Source organism: Cantharellus anzutake (assembly GCF_015039405.1).
Source record: "Cantharellus anzutake strain C23 chromosome Unknown EI90scaffold_60, whole genome shotgun sequence".
Classification (NCBI taxonomy): domain Eukaryota; kingdom Fungi; phylum Basidiomycota; class Agaricomycetes; order Cantharellales; family Hydnaceae; genus Cantharellus; species Cantharellus anzutake.
Genome location: NW_024067010.1, coordinates 494171 through 502243, shown reverse-complemented (window position 1 = coordinate 502243; position 8073 = coordinate 494171).

The window sequence follows — 8073 nt, the reverse complement described above, 5'->3', positions numbered from 1 at the left end:
AATTTCACCCCCTCTCCAGATCTCCATAACCACACATACAACCCAGCCATTTTTCTACCCGTTGGTGATGCTATACCTTCCCCTTTACCCCCGGAGCACTTCCCAGAATGGCAACCCCATATTCAGATGGCTCAGCACGGTGTATAGCCTCACGTGGTCTTGACAGCACCTGTCAATGGCCACATCTCAAGAAGTACTGCACCAATTGGGATGAATAAGGGCTCGTTGGAAAGCTGGAGACGAGGAGATTGCTGACGGGAGGATGGGCGGGCGCTGCGGCGAAGGGTTGCGGAGTTAACCTTCACAATTCCCATTTCGGACCCGTTGTCACATTTTCCCCATTCATTCATATTTCTTTTATTGTTTCTTTGTTCCCAATTGGATATTCATCATTTACGGTTGCCTAACGGCCCGTTTACATTCCCCCATTCCATTCATTCCATTTCCAACTCATATAAATAGATGATAGCTTGTACATAACAAGTTAGTACTGAATAGACCCGTGAAGGGACAAGCAGAAGTTACATCCAAGTGGCAAAGACGCATCCACGACCCTAATGCCCCCATTGAGCTAGTTGCTTACGTCTAAGACCCCTCACATCATAATGCTCAGCCTTGACGTCCAAGAGAGACAGGTGAGTGTTTGTTTGAGGTTTTTGCAGACTCGGTAGCACCCCAGGACCAAAACCCGGCCCCACAAACCACACCTGCGCACACTACCACCCTCCCCCTTCTCTCTGTCTCGAGTCTAGGTGATAGACCCGTTACAATGCTGGCACCGCACCGTGAGCACGACCTGAAGATTGACCTTGAGGAAGGCACTTCACCACCCTTGGGTACTATGTACTCTCTCTCTCTACTTTGGAACTCAAGGCTCTCTGGACATTCTTAGATGAACACCTAGCCTCCGGGTTCATTCGTCCTGCTACTTCCACTCACGCAGCACCGGTCCTCCTTGTCTGCAAGAAGGACGGATCCCTCTATCTTTGCATTGACTTCCGAGGGCTGAACAAGATCACCAAAAAGGATCGCTACCCACTCCCCTGCATCTCAGACCTCCTTGACGCACCTAGCCGTGCCACAGTCTATACCAGACTCAACCTCCGGCATGCCTACCACCTGGTTCACATTGCAGCAGGCAATGAATGGAAGACCTCTTTCCGCACGTGCTATGGTTCCTACGAGTGGCTTGTCATGCCATTCAGTCTCATGAATGCACCTGCGGCCTTCCAGTGATTCGTTAACATGATCTTTGCCGACCTCTTGGATGTTTCTGTGGTAGTCTACCTAGACAACATCCTTACCTACTCGGAAGACATGGCTTCACATCAGGAGCATGTCCGAGAAGTTCTTAGGAGACTCCGCAAACATGGCCTATATGCCAATCCGAAGAAATGCGAATTTCATATGGACACTACGGAATATCTTGGATACTGCCTTTCTCCCTCCGGACTCACCATGTCCATCGAGAAGGTTAAAGCCATCCAAGATTGGCCCGAGCCCCATAAAGTCAAGGATGTCCAGTCCTTCCTTGGCTTCACTAACTTCTATTGGCATTTCATCCACCAATACTCCGACATTGTGGTTCCCTTGATGCGCCTTACATGTAAAGGAGCCCCCTGGCTATTCTCTGACGACTGTCACTCTGCTTTCAACACCTTGAAAGAAGCCTTCACTTCCGCTCCCATCCTGACACATTGGTTACCCGATGCCCCCCTCATTGTAGAAACCAATGCCTCTGATTATGCGATCTCCGGAATCCTGTCCATCCATTGTGATGATGGAGAGATTTGCCCCGTCACTTTCCACTCTAGAACACTCTCGGTGCCGGAGCTCAATTACGACACCCATGATAAGGAACTACTCGCCATCCATGATGCATTCCGATCGTGGTGTCACTACCTTGAAGGTTCAGGAACCCCAATCGACGTCGTCACTGACCACAAGAACCTCGAGAATTTTTCCACCACCAAACTCTTGACCCAGCAGCAAGCCCGCTGGTCAGAGTTCCTCTCCCAGTTCCACATGACTGTCCGATTCTGTCCTGGAAGACTCGGAGTAAAACCAGATGCGTTGACTAGAGGCTGGGACGTCTATCCCAAAGAAGGGGATATGGACTACACTTGCGTCAATCCGCAGGACTTCCGACTGGTCTTCACTTTGGAGCAGCTCACTGCGTCCTTACGAGCCACATTCCTAGCTGCCACAGTAATCTGAGCAGCCGTACTCGTCGACACAGAGGCTCTCCATCGAGACATTCTAGCCTCCCTCTCCTCCAATACCACAATCTCTTCTCATCTCGCTTCCCCCAACCTCCCCAATTCCCGCTGGTCCGTTGATGCCGAAGGCCTGTTAAGGCTGGACAACTGCATTTACGTTCCGGATTCCAACGATCTCCATCTCCGCGTTTTGCGAGATGGGTGTGACCACCAACTTTCCGGACACTTCGGTCAAAACCGGACTCTGGATCTAGTATGTTGTGAGTATACCTGGCCAGGCATCTGTAACTTCATCAAGAGCTACATCTCCTCCTGTACTTCTTGTGCCCATGCCAAAGTCCCCTGTCACAAGCCTTACAGCTTACTCAAACAACCCCCCATCCCCAAACGTCCTTGGAACTCCATCTCCATGGATTTCATTGAACAGCTACCCTCCTCTTCTGGATTCACTTCCATCTTGGTTGTCATGGACTGCCTGTCCAAGCAGTGCATTTTCATTCCTACCCACGATACCATCACCTCTCCAGAACTGGCCAAGCTCTTCCTCCTCCATGTGTTCTCCAAGCATGGAGTTCCTTCCCACGTCACCTTCGACAGGGGTCCGGAGTTTGTTTCTCATTTTTTCCGTTCACTTGGTAAGGCCCTTGACATCCGCCTCCATTTCACCTCCGGTTATCATCTGGAAGGAGATGGTCAGACTGAACGGATGAACCAGACACTCGAGCAGTACCTGCGCATCTACAGTAACTACCAGCAGGACAATTGGTCCGAACTCCTACCTCTCACGGAGTTCGCATACAACAATGCTCTGAATGCCACCACAGGCGTCTCTCCGTTCTTCGCCAACAAAGGCTACCATCTGAACATCACCATTCACCCAGAGCGAGACCTAACATCAGTACATGCCCAAGAGTACTCTGTAGATCTCGACTCCCTCCACCACTTCCTTTGCAAGGAAATGCACCTCGCTCAGATCCATTATCAGGGCCCGGCAGACTCCTGTCAGAGTCCTGCCCCAGCTTTTGAGGTAGGAACTTCAGTCTATGTAAAGGCCAAGTATTTCCGCTCCACCCGACCTTCCAAAAAGCTCTCCAAGAAAAACCTCAGCCCATTCGAGATCATTGCCCGTGTCGGAACCCACTCCCTCACTCTCCACCTGCCAGAAAACATGCGAGCCATTCACCCGGTATTCCATGTCTTGCAGATCGAACCCTCCATCCCGAACATCATTCCGAACCACCACCAGCCACCCCCACCTCCCATAGAAATCGAAGGCGAGATGGAGTTCGAGATCGAAGAGATACTCGACTCCAAGATCAACCGACGTAGACGCAACAAGTTGCTCTACCTGGTCAAGTGGCTAGGCTATGAAGGGACCGACAAGGAGACACAATGGCTCCTTGCTGGCAAACTCGATCATGCCTCCGACCTCGTCAAAGCGTTCCACTCTCGGTACCCAGACAAGCCTGGAGCCGAAGCTCCTTAGGAACCCTGACTCCTCTCCCATCTCTCCACTCCTCACTTCTGTCTTCATTTTTTTCTTTCTGTAAGTACAGCTCCCCTCACCTTACTAATTCTGGGCCTTCCAGGGTTCAGGCCTAAGAAGGGGATACTGTCATATCCATCCATGGCCATTGACTTCCACCGCTTCTGATCCCTCCGGACTACCTCTGCTCCTTCTCCACTAACCTCGGAGCCTGTCAGAGACTGGAATTATTGTCAGAGTTGAAGATGGACTAAAGACAGAATGGATTTCTGTCTGAGTCAAGGTCGGAGGTGATGCAGAGGTCTGTTGGAGCACATGCACGGATATGCGGGCGGAAATATGCGGCACATCCAGAAGCGCTGTTCAAGGTTAGCAGAGTGGGATCACGGCCTCAGCGACTCAGGTGGAGTGCTGTGCCCTGAGCTTGACGTTTGGGGGAGATCCCATATTTACAGACTGACACTTACAGCGGACTTCAAACAAGACTTGCGGGCAGAGCGGAACTGTAGGAGGAGTGTGGACTCCGCAAGCACGGACTCAGAGGGGGGGAAGCCCCCTTTGCAGAAGGAGGGACTCAGACCAGAACAGGGGGTACTCTAGTTGATTTCAGACTGAGGTCCCTGAAAGTATTTACAAGGTATAAGTAGGTAAGAGAAATCAAAAGAGGGACCGGTTGGTCCGGTGCGGAAATAAGCGGAAATGAGCGGGGACTTGTCAAACTAAACCAAGGACAAGAACCTGGGAAATGGGAGGCAAGGAATGAATAAGGTCAAGCAGATCAAGTACCAATATTGACAGATTAAATGAATGAATAGGAAAGTGCAATAGCACACGGATCAAATGCCAATATTGGGGTGAACATAATAGGCACTCGGCAGGGAATGAATGTTATGTTGCCGAGTGACAAAAATGGCCAGAGGACAAAAGTGGAGGTCAGCGCGTGGCGCCAATACAAGTCTGCAAATAAGCGGGGTCGGTGCGGTGCTGACACAAGTCCGCAAACAGAGGTTGATCTGCCAGCACTGTCACACAAGGACAGCATGAAGGCCAACAGAGGTACAGAGGGGAGTGGGAGTGTTGACCTGACCAGAGGTGTCAAGGGCAACCAGAAGTGGCCAGAGGGTGCAGAGATGGGCAGAGGGTGCAGAGATGGGCAGAGGGTGCAGAGTGGGCAGAGGGTGTGGAATGCATGGAAGCGGGGCATGGCTGTGACCACATAGCGGGAAGCGATGAGTGTGGTTCAGATGGAGACAAGGCAGGCATGACTGAATGCCGGGAGTGCCAAGGGCTCAGGAACTGGAGGTAAGGTCGGAATACCGGCAGGGTCTAGGTTCTGATTATTGGCCAAGTCTCACACAGTAAGGCAGGGGGCCAGACATGGGGTTGGGGGCTGGTTAGGATGGGTTTCAGGTCAGCGGATTCGCCTATCGGCATTGGTTCGCTGCTGACGGAGCCCTGGGATTTGTCGGTCGTGACAGAGCCCCCATATTCCGCAATCACCTCTGCATCCCTCGATGGTCACCACCCCCTCTTTTCAATATATTACCTAAGTACGGAGCCCCAAAGGTTTCCAGACAGCTCCGATGTCCGCTAGCACACTCCCGCCTCCGCTGGGCAATACACTCGCTTGCCCTGCAAGCCCACCTTTGGGCCTATCCCTCCTTTCCATTTCTGGGTTATCGCCTACCATTCCGCTAACCCTGTAACCTGACTTGTCGGTAATATTCAATCAGCTAATGTTTAACTCCGTTAGCTCCGCTCCGCTCGGCCCCACCATTTATGGGCCTGCCCTCGTTGTAACTATATATATACTCAACTTGTACATAGGTTACATCTCAGTAATAAAATCGACTAGAGTTTACCCCCTTTAGTTCTGGTTGCCAGTTAGTAAGTTAGGGCATGGACGTGTTACTTGGCACAGCGCTCCTGGCATAAGTCACTGAGGCCGAAGCCCTCCGCCACGGAGACATTCCTTCATCTTGATCTGGTCTTTGACACTCCCCTGCAGAAGAACAGTACTACAACCTCCTAGCCCAGTTTCAGGAACTGCAGGCTATCATGGAGAGCCAAGTCCTTAACCACCCCCCACCCACTTCTGCACCTGCACCCATCCCCACACCCACACCCACACCCAAGCCACCTAAGGTCACCCCCCCCCATGCCTTTCTCAGGAGCCAGCAAGGATCTCAATTGTTTCAAAGCCAAATGTGGAATCTACTTCCATGTCCATGCATCCAAGTTCCCCACTGCCCTCTCCCAGATTCTCTTGGTGTTGTCCTACATGAAGGGAGGACCAGGAGGAGCATGGGCAATGCAGCACATGATCTCGCTGCTGACGGCAGGGTCCCCAGCACTTACCATGGATGAGTTCAACACAGACTTTGATGACATGTAGGGCTCCTAGCAGATCAGATTGGTCCAGATCCAAATCAGAATCCGCGGATTACCTTGCTTGCAAGGTCACTTTGGAGTCCACAATTACGTAATGTGTTCTCTTTCCCACCATGTTTATATTCTTCTCCCTTGCACATGTGCCTTTCCACAGCAACGTCACGTTCCTCCTTTGTATCTCCCATGTGTACTCTTTTCCCTGACTTTGATCGCATCAATCTTTGCTTCCTCAACTGTTTTTTTTGTCTGTATATTCTCTTCCCACTAATCCTATAATCTTCCCTATTCTGATACAAACTTCTCCCACCTAGCCTGTGTCTCTATGTTTTTCTGTTCCAACTGTTCATCCTCAGCAAGCACATCACACACAGGCTGTCTGAATAATTTCTCGTCAAACTCACGCAAAAGCCGTTGCAAGAGGGCTAGCGGCTCTCTATGCCGACTAAGCTCATGGGGCCAAGCTCTCCTAAAACTTCACTTTCTCTCTAGACTTTGCTCGACTCTCGATCCTTAACTCCGTGTGGTGAGTTCTTCCGGGATTTCCGCAAGGTCCGGGCTCAACAAATCCACTACCCACTCGTTGCAGGCTAGATTGTTGCCCATTATTCCTACTGTTGGAATTCCACACACTCACACCCACTCTAGCGCATCCTAGCACCTTAGAGAAAATTGGGGGAGGGGAGAACTTCTTTTTCCAGAATCCGGTATGTACAGGATATAAGGAACAATTATTTTTAGAACTAATAGATGGGAAATATTGGTGCCATATGGCACCTGCATACCTTATTAGGCGAAATAATAAAAAGGGTAACAGTAACAATAAAAGAAAATCAATCAATATCTGAAATGATGGCAAAATATGAAAATATAAGAAAATAAGCGATTTCTCAACGGATTTACGGAATTAAGATCCGAAATTGGAAATGTGACTGAATAGAACTATTATGCAGCCAATGAGCATTTTTACCAATTTATTGGACGCCGTGGGAACGAGTGAGGCTGGAATTCTGGGTTGCCGCTTGAGATTCCCACGCCCGCACATGCCCGTGACCTGCTGTGCCTAACTTCTCCAACACAGAACTCCGTCAAATCTCCACCGATTGGGACGTTTTTGGTATCGTTGGGATCGTAGGAATTAGCCCTATTTTTAGGTACCAAATTCGTATCGAGCTGTCGCATGAATGAAAGTCGTTTCCTAATCGTAGAATCAGGTATCTGAGCCGAGTCTGTGTGTGGGCAATTATCCCGCCTACACCGTATTGTGTCCCTTCCTGAGCTCCGCAATAACGCCACATATGCATTAAATGGCGTTAACCCTCCTGTTGGTGGTGGTGCTAGATCTATCATCACATGCTTGATCGTCTGCCATCCATGAATGCATATGCACCTGTCATTGGCAGTTGTCATCATTTCACTGTCCGTGTTGCTCCATCTCTCAAAGTGATGCAGTAGGTGCGCTCCTCTGCAAAAATTGGAACGACTCCCTTTTCTAGGTCCCCAACCCTCAAACTACAAATCCACATCAGCAATCCCTCCTGTGATACCCCTAATTCCACCTTCTGCTCATATCTTATCTATGCATCCTCTACCATCCAACGACGAGCTGTGTGGACATCTCAACGGCATCTATCTTGGCAACATGAACATTGCTTCTGAACTGCAGTGGACCCAAGCTCACCGATGCCTTGTACTTACATGGAAACCACTTTCTGCTGCACAGATCCCTCCACCTATCATGCTACATGGCTGCTTCAAAATTGCTTGAAACCCGTTCTACCTGTTCCCCGATGGTGGCTTCAATAGTGACCACCATAGGTCAGCAAAAACCTTGGACGAAGATGCTATGGGAAAAACTAACACCTCTGTGCGGCTTGAGCGCATTCTGGACCCAACGCTGCTTGGATATGAGGATTTTCCCATGTATATCAGTAACCTGAAGGTTCTAGAGGCTCTTGTCCGTTCTGGTCAAACTGTCAG